The sequence below is a fragment of the Geospiza fortis genome, unplaced genomic scaffold (assembly GCF_000277835.1).
Source record: "Geospiza fortis unplaced genomic scaffold, GeoFor_1.0 scaffold730, whole genome shotgun sequence".
Classification (NCBI taxonomy): Eukaryota; Metazoa; Chordata; class Aves; order Passeriformes; family Thraupidae; genus Geospiza; species Geospiza fortis.
In genome coordinates, this window is record NW_005054458.1 from 252,660 (window position 1) to 271,467 (window position 18,808).

Here is an 18,808-nt window from a genome sequence, read left to right on the forward strand (position 1 = left end):
CATCAAATCTCAGCTGTCCTCTGGAGATGTCTCCTCAGGTCAGCCTCCTGAGATGCCTGAATTTGGCTGAGATGTGTGTGAGCCTTTGCTGCTGGGAGGAATGGACCCAAGGACCCAGCTCCTCAACTGGAGGGGCCCAGATAAGCAGTGGTTGTAAATACCAGGAGGTAAATACCAGAGAATGTGATAGAAATAAGTTTCTGGAAAGCCTCCTAAGGTGTTTCTCCAAACTCACAGTGCAAAAGCACCATGGCTTTTAGGGGAGCAGGCATCTAAATAAAATGAAACACCGTCTCCTGGTAGGTGAAGGCATAAGGCACTCCCTGCTGCAGGGAGAGGCTTAGCCATATCCAGAAAGTATATTCCTAGCAGTGATGAAGACACCTGGATGTAAGTTACATGTCCTAGTCCTAACAGCAAGTACATTTGGGGGGCTAGTACTCCCTGTTAAGAGATTAAGTAATTCCTTAATTATTCCAATGCAAAAGGAGTATTCTGAGAGAGAAGATTACTTAAAATTTGCCTGCAGTAATGATTTAATGCAGTTATCTCAAGTATTTGCCACTGGCTACTGTCAGAGTCAAGATACTGGATTAGATCAGCTTTGGGTCTTCTTTAAAATGTCAGCTTCTGTATTCTGAGGATGGGGGAAAAATCTGTAGATCTGTAGGTGAGATAGGCAGAAGATAAATACAATTTTCATGTCTTTCCTTTATGCCTCACTGACTTTGCTAATGTGGCATGAAGAACAAAGGCTATCCTAGCCTAGATTCAGTGTTTCAAAGTCCAGCTGCCTTGAGAGAGGCTAAAGTGAGCAGTAGCCAGCGTTTGGATCTTTTGGAGCTTTTGTTGGGAAGCTATTTTACCAAAACAATGCATTTCAGACACTGTCTCAATTTGGGTGGAATTTCATCCATCCCACAGAGGTGTGCTCTGACCTCCACAGGCTCTCCCATCCCCTGTATCACACCTGTATCACACCCATATGAAGCACAATACCTGGGAAAGTGAGAATCTGATGCCTTCTACAAAGGCCCCATAGACACACAATATTTTCACTAGGGGCTTTGGTCCCTTAAGGTTTGTCAGTCCATGAAAGGGCTCAAAATCACTAACCTTTATTTCTATATTTGAACAGACCCCTGCCACTCCAAGAGTGAAACATGAAGTGTCCTAACTCCACAGAGCTTACAGTCCCTGTTTTTATGATTCATTTTTAGGCTTTGGCTGATGGGCACAGTCAGCATCAAAATAAATTAAAGAAACAGGTTAAAACAACAACAACCCACAGGAACACAAACAAAACCTGACTCTGGTTTTTTTTTTTTGAAGCACAAGAGACTCCAATAATTTATAATGGATGGAGTTCTTTTGATCTCTGCACTATCCACTTAAACTTTTCCTTACAGTTACTCAGCCATGCAGGCCATAAGGTTAAAGGAAGATTTCCATGGTCAGATGGAGCAACAAGTATTTTTGTTTGAGACTTAATTCTTTTTGAATGTGATGACAGCAAGTTATACAAAAATGCACCAGCTCATGCATTTCCCTCTCCAATCTTTGATAGATGACATATGTTCATACATCCCAGCTGTTACTTAAATAAAGCTACATGTATACATTATGTCAAAGACAACACAGGCCAAACTCTGTGATACAACTACTTAAGACATATAGTCTAAAATCTGTATTTTGTCTCCCAAAATCCTAAACCAAATGGAACTGAGCCAACACAAACCACACAGCAGTGTCCTTCGAAGTCACAAGAGGATTGAGATTCAAACTGACATTTCTGATGTTGATGGGTCACTTTTTGCCCCAGTACAGTGCCAGTATGTTTTTGTACCCTAACTGGGAAGTGGGTTTTATGACTCTCTTTGATCCCCAGGGGAATCCTGACCTTTGCAGTGATAATATTTGTGCCTAGCTGTGTTGGATCTGGGGCCTGTTATGATTGGGCACATGATGAACACAGGATCACCTGCAGCCCAGCCGTGCTAGTAGGTGCCAAAATTGCTCTTGGAGATTGAGATAAGGAGCAGCACAAAGCTTACCTGCTTACAGGGGCTGGATTTAGGAGCCAGCAGGGAGCTTTCTGGCTCATTGTGTGTCCCTGCCTTCTGTCCAGTTAGGGATGGGACTGTTCTTCATTTCCCACCAGGATATAATGAGTAAGCCAGGGACAAACACATAACTCACATACTTAACAAGACATACCCACATAAAACTGAAAATTGATTAATTTGTGGTTGGGACACATGACTGGGTCCTGGCTCTTAGGTGTCCCACTGCTGACTTGTTGATCTCAGACAGGGCACTGTGTGTTTCCTGCCCTAATTTCCATCAGCTCCCACCTCTTCCCTTATTTTAAAAGGGTAAAATGCTACATTTAACACCTAGGGCTCTCAGGGGTCTATCTTTCTTTTTGCATACCAGCCCCCTGTGTTTACATCAGGCCTCCAGTGACCATCTTTTTGGTATCTACATTAAATCAAGATGCCCTCTCTCACACAGATACCAGCAGCTCCACTTCATTAATCAATTAACCTGGGAGACCCAGGAATGCAGCTGCAAAGACAGCATGAAGATTCTGGCTTTTTACAGATGAAAGAGTTAATGAAGAACAACAATATTTTTGAACATACCAAGCCATGATAAATGGATGTAGGCAAACACAGGTCTTGACACTCTCTGTCAGCACAGAAAAAAGGCCTCCCAGTATTTTCTGATTCACAGACCTGACCAATCTGCCACTCCATGCTGCCTTTGAGGACATGAAAATCCCCACTCACCCATCTGCTGTGAGAACGTGTGTGTTGAGGGTTAGATAGGTGAAACATCTCATATCTGTCAGCAATGCCTGCAAACTGAGCAGGGAGGACTTGGTGAGTGATTTGCACAGTTTCTGGCTTGAATAATGTTAAGCTTGAAATGTCTGCAAGTAAGTCTCTGCTGCTGAAAAAAAAGAGCAGAGGCAGGTAAGGAGACAGAGTGCAAACTGCTCATTGAAGAGATCCTGAGTTTCATAATGTCAAAACAGAAGCTGATATAATCCAGCAATAAGTACTGCCAGCCTGATAATGAATCACCTGGAAGTGGAGCATCTCTGCTCCACATTGTGCAGCCTCCTGCAGAATGGCACTGTGCTGATGCTGGGCACAGAACAACAAAAAACAACAGAAGAGTGCTTTGCCAGCAATTTCAAATGCAGCTCCAATCAAACCCTCTCAGGGAGGAGTTTTCCACATTCATCATCTGGCTTATCAATGCTGTCCTGAGCAAAGCCTAGATGCAGGCTTTGTGAGTGCCAGAGCACATGAACAATGGCTGAAGCAGGGAGGGTGATGATAAGAAGAGAGTGCAAAGCACATGTTTCAAGTTCTACCTTTTCAAGCAAGTGTTGGGGCCGGGGAAGCTGAGCTTGGGCTGAGTGCCAGCATTCCCTGCAATTTAATCCTAGCCCTTGGAGGAACAAGCTGTTATCCTTGTTCCATGCCAGTGTCTCCCCCTTATCTCACATTCGAAATTCTTTAACCACTTCAAAACAAAGTATCTCCAAGGAACACTTCAGAAAATGTGTTTTCTTTTGTCTCTTGAAAACACCGATGAGAAGAAAAGCTCTTTTGTGTTTTGTGTAAGAAGCCTTTCAATGTCTGGGCTCTAAGTGCTCTCTTCTGTTCATTCACTTTCCCTGAAGTTTCACCGTGTAAGAGGAATAGTCCTTTCCACACCGAGGGCTGGAAAACTGACACAGGGAAGAGAGGGAAGCCTAGGCAAGGGACAGAGCATCAGGCATATAGAAAACCATTAAAGCAACACCGAGGGGCTAAGGAAGGCCAGCAAATGCACCTGAGTGGAGCCAAGACACACCTGGAGAACCGGCAGCTTTGGTGCTTGGATGGCTGCTGGTTTTGCAGGGTGATGTTTCCTGCTTTCCAGCTGATATAAAGGCATTCGTCTCATCCAGCTCACAAAGCAAAGGGACACTACTGAGCCTAAACACCAGGGAATGATGTAGAAGGTTTGTGGGCACTCAGAAAACCTGAAGGAGAAGAGTGATGAGGGACTCGGAAAGCTGCAGAGGCTCAGGGAGTGACATGTGGGCCAGAAAGGTGGGGTTTAGCTTTAGGAGTCCTGTGAAGTGAGATTGAATCCAGCTCCAGGAGGGGTTCAGGGCTGCTTCCCAGTTGTTTTTATAAGCTTTCTTCTTAAAAAAAACAGAGGGGAATTTGCCCTGCAGCAGTCACTGGGAGCCTTTCCCTGGCCTTCAGGGTGGGAATGTGTCAACATCCAAACTGTTCTGCACTGGGCCTACTGCAAGCACAGCCCTTCAAAGGATAAGGGCAAAATAATGAGCAAAAAGAGGGTTAACCCACCACTGCAAACTTATTCCATGCCATAGAGATGACTAAGGCACAAAACTGATAAAACAAATATTGCCAGTGATAGCAGATAGCCATAACACAATCTGGCCGGCTCTCTTTGGGCAAGGAGCAGTCTGCTGCAAGAAGACCTTGCTTTGGCTGCCTGTGCTGTCTCATAGCCATGCTCAAACTGCCAGGACCTGGCTCTAACCAAGTGCTGTGCATGTGGAAGAGTATGGTTTGTGCCCTGCTGGGAGGCTTGGGTGTGTGCTTTGTCTGCCCCCAGCGCCCTCAGGAGTGCTCTAACCCTGCCCAGCTCTGTGCATGTCCTCTTGATGTCCTACTCTGTCACACTGGGGACAACAAGCATGACCAACAGTGAATTCTTATGTGTCCAATTTCTCAGCAATTTTTTTAAACCATACTCTCTTCTAAGATGTTTGAAAACAACAACTCAGATGCATACTGGTCCTTTGCAACCTTATGTTACCTGTGGCTTCAATCAGAATCTGTGGGCTACTTAGTTTCCTTTTTCTTTCTCCTTAACTGATTTTTCCTACCTGTGGCAATAATTTGGGCTCCTACCCAGAGATGCCACTGGAAAAATCTTAAAAATAGAATCTTAAAAATATCTTTATGATAATCATAGATGTTGTTTTGAAGAAGTTGGTATGGTTCCAATCAAAAAGGCAGATTTTTTTTTCCTCAGAAATATTTAGGTGACAGAGTTCAGCTTGCACTTTTTGTTGAAGTTTGGAACAGATTTGCCAAATCATCCTGTTTGAGACTTACACTCGATGTTATAGAAGACTGCATCTGGTTCATATGATTGCCAAGTGGTGTTTGGTGCTGCTTCAGAGAAGAACTGTGAGAACAATCTGAGGGCTGAGACTGCACTGATGCTGCAGTGACTTCACAAAAAACTCTCATAAGTTTGAATCAAATATAAGTGCAATATGATGTTTTTCTGCGTGCAATTTTCTTGTCCTGGCGCTTGGAGGTATCTACATGATGTTTATATTTCTTAACCTTAGAAAGAAAAAAATGTTTCTCTCATAGCTGACGAGTTGTATGCAAAGTTCTGTCCCATGGTAAAAGTTTATGCCTGATTTATAAAAGACTGTGCTTATGATTGAAGTGCTGATGAAATCACAGCTTAGCAAACACCATCTTTATCTGGGATGGTGAAGTTGCTGAGATTTAATAATGTTTTTTGGGCACAGCTCTTTTTTTGCTCTTTTTCTGCTCTTTTTCTCCCTCTGATGATTTTAAAGCCGTGGATTCTCATCCTGTGAGCAGTCCCTATTGTGCTCTGGCAGGGGAGAGCTTATCTCCCCGAGGTAGGCGTCACAGTGACTGTTTGGGAACAAACCACACAAAACTTGGCTAAACCTTAATGGGCCCATTTACGCAGTATCAAGGGTGAAGCAGACTTGGACCCCACAGCATGTTCAAATTACATGGCTTTAAGTGAATTTAGAGCTTGTCAAAGGAGTTGGTTTGACAGCCCAGGAGACTAAAATCCTCTGTTTACCTCCTGAGCAGATATCACACGGACATTCACAAGTCCCCCTCTGTGCTAATCCGCAGAGGATCGGAGCTGTTGCTGCTCCAGCTCCGCAGCCTGGCTCTGAACCCCGGCCTGCAACAACCTGGGCTTTGAGCTCTGGAGGCACCTACTTCAATCCCAGCGTGTTAGCCAAGGCAGGGGCCGTAATAAACTTCCCTAACGTGTTCCAGTCCTGCCCCAGAGAGCTCCTTCTGAGCGCTGAACAGCTCTGTAGCCAGCCACTCAGACGGCATTAGTACAGAGAGGAAGCATGAAAAACCCCCAACAGCTTAGGAATAAGACCACAATGTGCAGAAAGACACAGAAATGGGAGTGAAAGAAAGAAAAATGAAAATTAAATAGCAGGAAAGGTTGGCATCCTTCACACTTTCAAGCAGAGTTATGCAGGCAATTGCATTCAGGAGAACTTTCCACTGTTGGATCAAGGAGATCTCTGCAACTTCCTTTTCATTCAGAGCAAAAGGAGACCAAACTTTCAAGGTCCCTTCAATGATGGACTAGTCCCTCCTCCTATGAAAATCTACAAAGACTTTTATCCCAGGGTTTGGTTCTTTTGGAAGGAGACTAACTAGTTCTGTATTGGCCATGAAAGGTAGAAGATTACTGGCCACATTATCTGTTCAGAGTCAGAGGGTAATTTTTGACAATTCAGGCTAGAACCAGGACAGTTGTTAGGCAAAATGTTTGCTTTGGTGACAAAAGGTGGCTACAAGGCAGAGGGGTATGCAGGGAGCCTTTTGGGGTGATAGGTATCCAACTAGCAACAAAACAATACCCAGACAGAAGCCCCACATATCACCATGCTACTGATGATATTCAGGTCCAGCTGAGTTGTTGTCAGATGGGTGGAAGGATGCTGCAGGTTTCTGCAGGTTTTGGGTTGGGTACATAGGAAAACCAACTGAATCATATGGTTTCCAAGCTGCCATTGCTTGTGCAAGTCCAGGTGTAGCTCTATTGCCTGTTGAATGGTGGGGTGAGACCTTCATAAGTTTTGTGTGCAGCTCCTTTATGCTGGATGGTTGGTGTTTCACTCCCTAATGACATGTCTCAAACAGGAGAAAGAGTTTCTTTGTTTTGGCACTTCTTTTCAGCTCACAAGCAGCCAATGGAATTTTCCTCTGGCTTTTCAAAAAATCAGGGCCCACCTTTGGTCAGAAATTAAACAGGGAAAATTTCAGCAAACATGGTTGAATTTTTTTGGAAGTTCAGAGTGTATCAAGGAACAAAAATGTGTAAAGATGGTTGATAAATAAGAGCATGCAATGCAGACGGGGGAAATGTCCTTCACCTCCACTGACTAGAGGAGGCAGATTCACAGTGATAAATGTGCAGGGCTCTTCACTGCTAGCATGAGGGTGAGGATCACTGAGTGCAGGTCTGAGAGAGCAGATCACTCAGCAGTTCCAGACAGCTGCTGTCCCCCCTGAGCATCAGCCAGCTTCTGTTTGCTCACTGCAGAGGTGATTTCACAGCAGTCAGTGAAGCTTCACCAGCCTAAGGAGAAGCAAACCTTAGGCTTGCACAACATGCTGTGACAGAACTGTGCACTGAACCAAGCCCTATTTATTCCTATGGCAAGAATAAACATGAAGACTGGAATATTTTCACTTCCTGCTCCCCAACCCAGTTGAGTGTCTTCTTTGGGACTTTTATTGTTTTCCTGGTATTTGAACTGCAAATAGGAAGAGACTTACAGGAAAGTACCACAAAGCAAAGCAAAAGCACCTCTGACGTCTCTCATTGTGCAGGTATGACTCTGATCTCGCTGAATAAATCTGGAGTAACTCTACTCAAGTGAATGGATTCATTCTGGAAAGTCAGAAGTGAGTCCAGTCCTGTGTGTTTTGTTTTGCTGGGAAGCAGGGTTTTAGAGCAAGCATTACACCCATTTGTTTAATGAAAACCCTCTTTCTTACACTGTGATCATGGGCACCTCTCACTTTTAATTGCTTTTAAAATGCTGGGCTGCAGCAGTAATTTTATATCTTGGCTCCGTTTGGCCTTGATTGCAACAGTAGCAGTTGAAAAGTGAGGGCTGAATAGCGTTTCACTGTTTGGTAAAATAATTACTGCTCTGGCCCAACATTTCAATTAATCCTTTCAGTGCGGCTGGAAAATGCTTGTGCCTGTGAGTCCTAACCACATATTCAGCGCAAGGGTCTTTCCCATTCACTCTCTGATGGTTCTGCATAGAGTCCCTCTATGTGAGATAGTGACTGAGTAAAGAAATGAAGAAGGGTTTGTTTATAAGGGTGGAAAGGGGGGAAAAAAGGCCCATTTGGAGGCATGTCCTGCAATTGGGGAACAGATGCTGCTTCACATTGTGTGGCAGAGAGGAAAGCAGGTAAAAGTGTCCTTTTAAAGACCTGAAGCTTCCTCACCTGGGCTCAGGCTTGGATCTCACAGGCTTGCCACTGGTCTTGAAATTCCCACAGAGCTGCTTCCACTCACCCTCCCTGGGCCTCTTCAGTGGTCACAGCCTGGTGGGACAGGGTGTGAGGTGTGATACAGGCTTAGAAATGGGAGGCTGCTCAGCCTGGAGAAGGGAGATTGCGTGGAGACCTCACAGCAGCCTTCCAATGTCTGAACAGGGCCCACAGGGAGGCTGGAGAGGGGCTCTTCATCAGTAACTGCAGGGACAGGACAAGGAGTAATGGATACAAATTAAAAGTGGGGAAATTTGGGTTGAGTATTAAGAAGAAATTCTTTACTGTGAAGGTGATGAGGCACTGTAACAAGCTGTGGCTGCCCCATTGCTGGAAGTGTTCAAGGCCAGGCTGGATGGGGCACTGGTCTAGTGGAAGGTGTCCCTGCCCATGGCAGAGGGGCTGGAACAAGATGATCTTTAAGATCCCTTTGAACACAAACCATTCTGTGATTCTAGGACCCACAGCCTTGTGACAGGTATGTAAGAAATACAACAACAAACCCCTAAATCCTCAATCGCAGACAGCTGATGGCAGCACACAAAGGGCTTGAGCCACGCAAGGGAACCACTCAAGGGTGTTTGTTAGTCCCAAACTGCTCTCACATGGACCTGGATCATGTGCACCTTCTGCTTTCCTTGGCATTGAGGTCCCTCTCGGAGCTTCTTGCTTGCCCAGGACAGCCCTCCCAGGTCCCCACATAACACTGGGGCCTTTGCCAATGCTGGTGCTTTCCCAGATGAGCCCTGCAGAGCAGCAAGGTGCTGATCTTTGAGACAGCAAGAAGTTTCTTGTCATTGCAGAAAGCTTGAAACTGAGGGGAAATGTGGAACTCAGTTGTAACAAAGAAAAAAATCTAATTACTTTTTAAAAAATTCAAATCTCATAATTTTTAATCCAGTAATTTTTAGGCTTAGCTCACTCTTATTCTCTCAGTGTTAGTCACATTACATAAATTGGCTTTACCAGTAATAATCAGCTCCATTCCAGGTAATTAACACAACAGGATATAGGATCTAAACCATTGCAGTGAAATTACAGCATTAGTGCAGAACCAAGCCTCATATCTACCTGAAGTGAGGGGAAGGTGCTGGAAATAATCTTGGGATTTTATGATGTCTGTGCTCATGACCTCTTTGAAGAATGCTTGATCTGGAGAAGATGAAACGTATGAATGTTCACAGAGAAAAGTGACATTTGAGCATTTTTTTTTTCAAACTGATCTGGAATTAATTAATTAATTTTAGGAGAAATTAAGAAAGAAAAAAAATGGCCTGTAAGATACAGGGCTTTGATCAGAAACAGAAATTTTAGCACAACAGCACAATCTGGCTTCAGCCTCTTTCCTCCACATCAGCCTTCAAGGCATATGAGAGAGCTTCTTGGCCTGTTTGTGCTCCATCTCCAGTTTATGGAGCAGCACCTGGTCCAAGGGAAGCCAATCCTGCCTCAGATGGGAGAACTGAGGCCAGGAGAGAATGTCCATGTGGACACTCCATTTTCTGAAGAACCCTCTTCCGAGAAGGTAAGAATTTTGCCAGCAGAGCTTGTGTCTCTGACATTATGATGTGTCTGTGACAGAGCAAGACAAATTTGGCTGAGAATCCCTCTGTGACTTGGCACAGACATCTGACCTTACTAACTTTACGTAGCCTCGGGTAAGGCGGAGGAAAAGAGTCCTGCTGCTGCAAGGAGCAGTTCATTGCTCCAGAGATGCACACAGACAACAGTCACAGTACACAAACTGAGTATCACACCTTGAAGAGTGAATATTTCTAACAGGCAGAGCATGAGGCACTCTTGGGCTGAAGAGCATTCTCCTGAAACATTTGCTGATTTTAGAGAGAGAACAAAGTCAAAACAGCAGAGCTTTCACAGTCAGATTTTTTTCTTTTAATATAGGAGTACTATCCTTCTAAATTTTCTGAGTCAATTATTTGCTGCTAACTGTTCACTCAGCTAATCCCAGTACAAGGCAACTTTCATATTGCGTTCACAAGAGTGCCAGCCTTGTTCGGAGCCTGTCAGCACAAGGGATTTCTGTTTGTGAACAAAAGCCTTTACACATTCTGGCTCTGAACGTGTGTGCTGTCCTTTCAAAGCCAAGAAGACTCTCTCCCCGTGCCAGTTTGTGTTTCCAAAGTTGCTCTGTGTCCCCTCGTCATCAGCCAAGCTGTGCTGTGCTACTGAACTACGTTTTTGGAATTGCAAGGAGAGCTCATCTAGAGGGGGATTGAGGACAAACTCCACAAGCCCTGGGCCAATTGTGTCCCAGGCAGGGCATGTCTGTGTGCACAGGGAAGGTGCTGCTGTGTGCAGATGCACAGGGATCTCAGCTGTGTGGGGTTTGAGGTGCTGATGTGCTTCTCTGCTTCTGTCACACAGTTTCGGGTTTATTTTTGTGGAAATGAGAACAGGAATTAGCTTGGCTGCTGCCCAGAAACCTTCCTTAGCTCTCTGTGGATGCTTCTGCCTGGGAAGTCACAGCTCTGTTTCCAAAGGAGCCCAGCACTCTGGCACATCATTTCTCAGAGGCACAGAGACACGGAGTCGCCTGTGGTTGGAGGCACGAGAGAGGCCCCACAAGTCTGATGGGGCATCAATGAGGTGACAGCATCCAGCAGCTCCTGGATGAGGCTCAGCAGGGCAGGGGAGCTGCAGACCTCACCTGCCCCATTGCTGGAAGTGTTCAAGGCCAGGCTGGATGGGGCACTGGTCTAGTGGAAGGTGTCCCTGCCCATGGCAGAGGGGCTGGAACAAGATGATCTTTAAGATCCCTTTGAACACAAACCATTCTGTGATTCTAGGACCCACAGCCTTGTGACAGGTATGTAAGAAATACAACAACAAACCCCTAAATCCTCAATCGCAGACAGCTGATGGCAGCACACAAAGGGCTTGAGCCACGCAAGGGAACCACTCAAGGGTGTTTGTTAGTCCCAAACTGCTCTCACATGGACCTGGATCATGTGCACCTTCTGCTTTCCTTGGCATTGAGGTCCCTCTCGGAGCTTCTTGCTTGCCCAGGACAGCCCTCCCAGGTCCCCACATAACACTGGGGCCTTTGCCAATGCTGGTGCTTTCCCAGATGAGCCCTGCAGAGCAGCAAGGTGCTGATCTTTGAGACAGCAAGAAGTTTCTTGTCATTGCAGAAAGCTTGAAACTGAGGGGAAATGTGGAACTCAGTTGTAACAAAGAAAAAAATCTAATTACTTTTTAAAAAATTCAAATCTCATAATTTTTAATCCAGTAATTTTTAGGCTTAGCTCACTCTTATTCTCTCAGTGTTAGTCACATTACATAAATTGGCTTTACCAGTAATAATCAGCTCCATTCCAGGTAATTAACACAACAGGATATAGGATCTAAACCATTGCAGTGAAATTACAGCATTAGTGCAGAACCAAGCCTCATATCTACCTGAAGTGAGGGGAAGGTGCTGGAAATAATCTTGGGATTTTATGATGTCTGTGCTCATGACCTCTTTGAAGAATGCTTGATCTGGAGAAGATGAAACGTATGAATGTTCACAGAGAAAAGTGACATTTGAGCATTTTTTTTTTCAAACTGATCTGGAATTAATTAATTAATTTTAGGAGAAATTAAGAAAGAAAAAAAATGGCCTGTAAGATACAGGGCTTTGATCAGAAACAGAAATTTTAGCACAACAGCACAATCTGGCTTCAGCCTCTTTCCTCCACATCAGCCTTCAAGGCATATGAGAGAGCTTCTTGGCCTGTTTGTGCTCCATCTCCAGTTTATGGAGCAGCACCTGGTCCAAGGGAAGCCAATCCTGCCTCAGATGGGAGAACTGAGGCCAGGAGAGAATGTCCATGTGGACACTCCATTTTCTGAAGAACCCTCTTCCGAGAAGGTAAGAATTTTGCCAGCAGAGCTTGTGTCTCTGACATTATGATGTGTCTGTGACAGAGCAAGACAAATTTGGCTGAGAATCCCTCTGTGACTTGGCACAGACATCTGACCTTACTAACTTTACGTAGCCTCGGGTAAGGCGGAGGAAAAGAGTCCTGCTGCTGCAAGGAGCAGTTCATTGCTCCAGAGATGCACACAGACAACAGTCACAGTACACAAACTGAGTATCACACCTTGAAGAGTGAATATTTCTAACAGGCAGAGCATGAGGCACTCTTGGGCTGAAGAGCATTCTCCTGAAACATTTGCTGATTTTAGAGAGAGAACAAAGTCAAAACAGCAGAGCTTTCACAGTCAGATTTTTTTCTTTTAATATAGGAGTACTATCCTTCTAAATTTTCTGAGTCAATTATTTGCTGCTAACTGTTCACTCAGCTAATCCCAGTACAAGGCAACTTTCATATTGCGTTCACAAGAGTGCCAGCCTTGTTCGGAGCCTGTCAGCACAAGGGATTTCTGTTTGTGAACAAAAGCCTTTACACATTCTGGCTCTGAACGTGTGTGCTGTCCTTTCAAAGCCAAGAAGACTCTCTCCCCGTGCCAGTTTGTGTTTCCAAAGTTGCTCTGTGTCCCCTCGTCATCAGCCAAGCTGTGCTGTGCTACTGAACTACGTTTTTGGAATTGCAAGGAGAGCTCATCTAGAGGGGGATTGAGGACAAACTCCACAAGCCCTGGGCCAATTGTGTCCCAGGCAGGGCATGTCTGTGTGCACAGGGAAGGTGCTGCTGTGTGCAGATGCACAGGGATCTCAGCTGTGTGGGGTTTGAGGTGCTGATGTGCTTCTCTGCTTCTGTCACACAGTTTTGGGTTTATTTTTGTGGAAATGAGAACAGGAATTAGCTTGGCTGCTGCCCAGAAACCTTCCTTAGCTCTCTGTGGATGCTTCTGCCTGGGAAGTCACAGCTCTGTTTCCAAAGGAGCCCAGCACTCTGGCACATCATTTCTCAGAGGCACAGAGACACGGAGTCGCCTGTGGTTGGAGGCACGAGAGAGGCCCCACAAGTCTGATGGGGCATCAATGAGGTGACAGCATCCAGCAGCTCCTGGATGAGGCTCAGCAGGGCAGGGGAGCTGCAGACCTCACACTGGCACTGGCCACACGCTGCCCTTTTGGGGGATGCATCTGGTGGCTGGCAGGAGTGCTGAACTGACTGATAATTCAGGATTTCCCAGAAAGCTGTGTTGGGATAAAACATCTCGCTCATAGGATGAGCACTACCTGTAGTTACATTTTATTCAGGGAATGCTGTGGGTTTCTAGCAGCAGCCAACTTAATTTCTGCTATTCCTGTGTGATCACCTCAGAAATATTTCCCCTGAATATTATTTCTTGTAAGGAATATAGATGCCAGTTGTGAAACCAGTGCCCTTAAAGATTCTGCCATGTTTGTGGGGCTGAGCACAGAGGGATCTTGTGAACTATGATACATATGAGATTTAAGTAGGAAAATACCAAGAACAGTTCTAAACATACTAAACAGTTCTAAAAATGCTCAACCAAAAAGCCTTAGTAAAACTGCTCATACACTAAAGGGCATTGAACATCAGGATGGTGTTTTAACACATACTTTTTTTCACCAGCAGTCTTTTATCAGATAATTGATAAAGAGCTGTACAGTGTTACTGCTGTTCTGTCCTCCCCCTCAATGCATGCCCACATTCCCTGCTGACATACAGGTGTTAATCTCAGACTGAAATTATCACTAGCAGTCATGTGAAGATAAATCAAATTAGTTTTACTGTCATGTGTCTTGCACATACAGACATGAGAAAGATCCCTAGAATCCCTCAAAACCTTTTTCTTCTCTCCTGAGCAGTGTTTTAGAATTTACCACTGCAGTGAAGATACAGAATTCATTAATCACCTATTTTTTCCCTCTATTCTTCCTACTAAGTTTGAAAAACACTAAGCTTCACTGTAGAAATTGGTAGCATTTTAAAGCAAGCACAGTCTCTGGTGTAAACAATTTAGAGTATTGCTTACACCAAAATATTACAAGGCATAAGGAGCTTCTGGATTTTCCAAATGGAGATATTTCAGAGGTGGCAAAAAGTAACTCATCATTCCTATAGCCTTGCAATGGACAGAGCAGGTCTTGCATATTTTTAAATAGGAAACCCTAGATTAAAAAAAAAAAAAAAGAAAATAAAAATGATTTATATATATACCAGCAACTTCTTGAAGAAGAAACATAGCATATTTGCAGGAAGCCCACTTGCCTGTGACTCTACCACCAGAAGTGCCACTCTGACAATGTAACTGCTAAATCTGGAGATCAATCTGGAGACTGATGGTAAAATCACTATTCTTCCTGCCAGCATTTTCTGAGGGAAATAGTGAGCACACCCATAGGAAAGCAGGTAAATGGGAGCTCTAGGAAAGTGGAATGATCTTGCAGAAAATATTGTACCTGGCTGCTGTGCTGGGAAATGGGAGAGCAGGTCAGGCAAAGAACGCTGTGATGTCTATGGACCGAAATTGCCTTGGTCCCTCATTGAACCAGAGAAGGAATGTGGGAAAGCTGGTTCAAGTCCCTGCTCTCCACAAAGTGTCTGTATGGCCCTGGGCAAATCCCTTCTTTGCTCTGTGCCCTGGTTGCTCACCTATGAGTGTAATCAGAAATACATTTACATCCCCTCTGCACACGAGGGAATACACTGAATTCTGAGGTACCTAGATGGAGAAGGATAAAAAATTGATTTGGTTTAGACTTATACCAAGACCAGGGAGATATTTTTTTCAGGACAACACAAACCTAATTTTTGAGGCTATTTAGCAAACGAGCTCATCAATTTTTAACGAAGTCAGAGGATGAATTCCCAAATCAGAAATGGCACTGATTAGAATTATTGCCTACTCAAAGGAAAAGGCTTTGAGCAGCATGGTCCAGTCGGTCCTGGCCAAAGAGATTTAAATGCAGAAATAGTCCCAGAGACAAAAAGGACCTTTAACATTTCTTTAGTGACAGGTTTATTCCCTTCCAAAAAACCACAAACAAACAAACAAACAAACAAAAACCTCCCAAAAATAAGAGCTGGAAAAAATTTTAGAAACCCCTATACAATATATCTGATTATAACTTGAGAGAGCAGAGGTGGAAAAGTCAGAAAAGTGAGGAAGAGAATGAAAATTCAGAGAATGAAAAAAAGCTGTGCTGAAGTGTGATATTTCAACATTAATGCCACTGCCACAAATTAGTTTTGTCATCATTAAGAATTCAGCAAGAGGTTAGAGATGAATTATAATAATGCAGCTACATGAAAGGAGTTGTTTTTTATTATATATTCACCTGAATTTAATTTTCTCCACTTCCTTAGTTGTCCAGTAGACTGTTCTCTAGGGGAATATTTACATTTTGCCTTTGAATGTACAGGAATTCAGTGGAGGCTGGACTTTTTTACTATTTTAAAGTGAATTAAAAAAAAATATTCATGATAAAACACAAGATTTCCTATGTTCTCCAGTGTTTGTGAGGTCTGCAGCTATTCTGGAATGATAATGATCTCCAGGGACATAATAAACAGTGGTGTTTTTCAGAATAACCTTGTTTTCCTTTACCAGATACTTCTTTGAAGAGCAAGTTGTTAATTCAGGAGTTTATTCCCCAGAAATTACACTTTGAAAGATGCCTGTGTCTTTCTATCACTTACATAGCACTGGGTCTTAAATTGTGGTGGTGGAAATTAAAACCAAATTAGGTGTACGGATGAATCAACAGAACAAGACATTCCACATTCTGGGCTCTGTAGTTAATGTATTCATAAACAAAAATTGCTAACCCTCATCGGGTGCTTGGCATTTACTCTTGCTTGGTGAAAATAAAACAAAGCAATAAAGGAAGGTGCCACCACAGCAGCAACACCCAGATTCTGGAGAATTAAATTCAGTTACCTGAACCAGCCTAAAATGACTTTGGTAGGATGGTGTGACCAAGCCCACCACAATATTTAAGGTGTTTAAATTCTCTTTGAAATCTCTGGTGTGGTCAGAGGTCTGTGATCTCATGTGTCGTCACTATAGGCTGCTTCCAGATATATGTCTTAACTCCCATTTTTCTCAGGAAAATGGAAATAGCAGGCACTCCCTTCTAGGCAATTAGAAAAAATCCATCTTGACAAGCTGAATAAATAGTGATATCCACAGTTAGTGATAACTAATCTCATTATGTAAACCCAAAAAAAGCAGCCTTTGAGAAAGGAAACAAGGTAACGGGAAGTGGAAACCTGACATTCTCTAATTCTTTTCCTAGCACTTGCACAGAAATCAATCCCTGTAGCTATCAGACCATCAAGTGGGTACCATTCCTGATACTGCAATGCAAACTAACATCTCAGACAACCCCGCACTCCTCAGAGCCAGCTGTTGAAAGTTTTATTCTGAGTCAGTCTCACAACATTCTGGTGAGGAAGAAAAACACAGTAGATGCCTCCATTTTACAGCTGAAGAACAAAACCACCAGAGACTCAACTCAACCAGAGGAAATTAGAGCTTATGTGCTGTCCAGATGTCCCTGGAGAAACATTTGTCCAAAATTCAGAGGCCTACCAGTTTTCTGCTGCCTGTGTTAGAGGCGACTTTGGACACCTCAATTCCTCCTTTACCATGTAGCAAAAATTCTTTGCACTGATTTAATCCATAGATGACTTTTGAGTTACTGTTAATTAGATGTCTCCTATTAGACCTATCTGTATTTTACTAATTTCCTTGGACTTGTTCCTTACCTTTTCTGAGAAAATATCTTTCATTTAGGGCTTGCACAACCATGAGCTTTTGTAGAATATTTATACAAAAGATGATGAAACCATTTAGCAGAAGAGGATTTTCTGTTTGCCTGAAATTTGCACTCAGTGAAAATGACATGCTGCAAATCAAGTTATTTGGTTACAAGTGAAACAATCTTTCTAATAAATTACTACAATTTAGCTTAAATATAAATCAATTATTATTTTCTTTCTGATAAAATAATAATTGGAATCCTTTCTACATTTCCTAGGGCTTCTTTTACGAGCCATAAGAGGAACAATTTATTTCACTTCATGATATCTTGCAAATACTTCACATTTTTTGAAATAGCTCAGTGACTTCTTTATTGACATTGTACAGAATTTCTGGAATCTATTAATGTGTTGTTGGATTCTTTTCTCATTTTCACTGTTGTGTACTGAAGCCAAACTGAGAGCAAAGTGTTCATTTAGGTTGGAAAGGAAGCAAGGCAAGTTTGTCCAGATATATGAATGACTACTTTTCTCCTAGAGGAAAAAATAGCAGAATAACTGAGTGCTCTGCAGTACTCTTCCCTTATTTCTGGAACCAAACCTGTATTGGAGTGATTTGTGAGACTTTCACTCGTCCTGGATTCCAGAAATGAGTTGTTCTAGTACCATTCCTAATCTCTCTGGAAGGCAGATGAAAGCCTCAATAGACCAAACTCAAGACTTTGGGAAGGTTTGCACATTTATTCAGGAACTTGGTTCCTGACATAAGCCTAAAATATGAAGGCAGTGAGTGCTGTTCTCTCTGAGAGAGATCAGTTAAACCTGAGCAGTTCCAGGGTTCAGCCATTGAGTTTCCTAATAACTTGGGTTTTGTTATTCTTTATGTCTTGCCAGAACCACAGCAGATGAAGAAAGTAAAATTTCATCATCCTAGCAGTTGAGTGAATACAATTCCTGCATTTATCAAGTACCAGATAACTGACACCAAGGCAAACAAACAGGCAAATATGAGTATGTTTCTTTATCTTTCGGCTCCCTCTTTACAGATCTCCCCAGGGCAGAAAACCTATGAAAGCTAAAGTGTTCTCACTAGGTTTTCTTTTTAGCTCAATTAATAGCGCTTTAGAGGTCTCCTTCACCACAGGCTCCTCTGGACACCAATGTTTTGTTGAACTTGCACACCCTTCCTCTGAAACGGAGGTTGCTCCATAACCATCCCCAACACTCCGTGCATTGATGAACAAGAGTCCTGAGCACCAGTCGCAGGCTTCTGGAAGCGTAACCTCAGCCAAATCATGAACAAAGTCCTGAGTAAATATTCATCAGCCTTTCTGTCTTATAAACTTCACTTAAAAATCATCTGAGATTGTGAAATGCTGCATTAAATCTCATGGTTCTGGGCAGAGCCTGATGCTGTTGTGGCGTTGAGCTGTGTCACGGGTAAGGGGCTAGACAGAGTGGCTGCCTTGACCTTCTGCATCAGTAGAAATGTTGATGCTGTACAGAATGTATGACATGTCCTCTGGGCAGTAGTTTTGATTGAGAGACAAAGTGTTTTTTATGTTCAAAGGTGCAGCTTTATGGGCTTTCTTCTTAGGGCCTTTTTCTCACAAGTGTCTCTTTCTTGTAAATCATTTCCACCTCCCCCAGATGAAATTCCTTGTCCTACAGAAGCACCTGATTAGTATTTGGGGTGGGGTGTGTGTGGCTGTTTTGCTGAAATCTCCTATGTTTAGAAACAATGCCCATAAAAAGAGCAAGGGTAAAGTTACTTCTAAACCACACACTGTAGTAACA